Here is a 1,409-nt window from a genome sequence, read left to right as displayed (position 1 = left end):
CACGGACGTCGGCGACGTGCACCGTTTATTTCTCATGAGTTTGTTTCATCGCTGGCATTCCTTCTGGGTCATAAAACAGTTTTACGAGCTAGTAAAAACTTTTGAACAAACCCTGCGAAGCTGACATGACTAATGGTTTCAGCATTTGGCATCGCGGACGTATCCTGAAGCTCAAACACCGGCAGAGCAGCGCCCTGGACGCCACGCTCCACGGGCTTGTCACGAGCCACTGGTACCGCCGAACGCCTCCCGAAGACCCCTGCAGACGCGGAGAACACTTCAGCGACAGTGGAAACAGATTCCTCCGCACCGGACGTTATCCTTAAAAACATTTAAAGTTCACTTGTCTAAGTTCATTTTACCAGAATGTTTTTCTCAGATGAGAAACATAATATTTAAAGTATAATTAAACTTGTAATACAATCAATAACAAGAATCGCCACAGTAGGAAAAAAAATAAGCCATAAGAAAAGGGATGCGGATGGTGCTGTGAAATGAATAATCGAAAATGGCATGGATTTTGAAAGTTTTTTCTTACTAGTAAATGAAGTTTTGTTTATATTATAAACCAACTGTTATGAAAATGCTACTGGAAAAGAAAAACTATAAAATCAGACCAACCGAGAATCTAGCAGTATGCAATTCCATAGGGACGACTACTAGTTCAATATCATTTTGAGGGACGTTTTCTAGATAATCTATAGGAAAATGGACAGTCAAGAATCAGCAGTCTTTGAAGGAAAATCATTAAAAGGAAAAGTTCCAAGGGGAACAAAGAACTGACCCCAGAGGAAACGGATGAATCAGGGAGAAGAAAACTTTAAAAATTTCTAATTAGCATCCTCGGGAAGAGAGAAAATGACAGCCACCTACCACCCACCACCAACCACCTCATCCTGATCATGAAGCAGTATCTTCTTCCGGAGGGAGATGTCTTGACCCCAGGATTCCAAACACAAACTACAGATAAAACGAAGGCACAATAAGACATTCTCAGACATTCAATAACCTTGGAAAGATTACCGCTCCTGGTTCCTGCATGAGGGAAAATGTTCCCTACGCATACACATGTGCACATGTGCACGTTACACATCCCCACCCCCACCCTCCACCCCCACGAGAAAACTTTAACCAATCCTCACAAAAGGACCCAAGAAAGAGCGATGTGAACTCAAGGAACAGCGGCAGCGGGGTGTGACCCAGAAGCAGCAAAGGAAGTCGGGGAGGAAGTCGGGGAGCTCCTCAGCCCTGGGGGCCGATGGCTCCTCCCGCCCAAGGCGTAGGACAGGCGCCTGTCTCCGGGTCCAGCCACGCGGTTTCGCAGTGAATAAGTTACATAACCATAATTGGAAAAATGCTATTTACTAGTTTCCAATTCTTACAACCGATTCAGACAAAAATGGCGGAGG

This window comes from Pteropus vampyrus, unplaced genomic scaffold (genome assembly GCF_000151845.1).
Source record: "Pteropus vampyrus isolate Shadow unplaced genomic scaffold, Pvam_2.0 Scaffold725, whole genome shotgun sequence".
Taxonomy (NCBI): domain Eukaryota; kingdom Metazoa; phylum Chordata; class Mammalia; order Chiroptera; family Pteropodidae; genus Pteropus; species Pteropus vampyrus.
The sequence above is the reverse complement of the archived record's forward strand: the minus strand, read 5'-3'. Positions refer to the sequence as shown.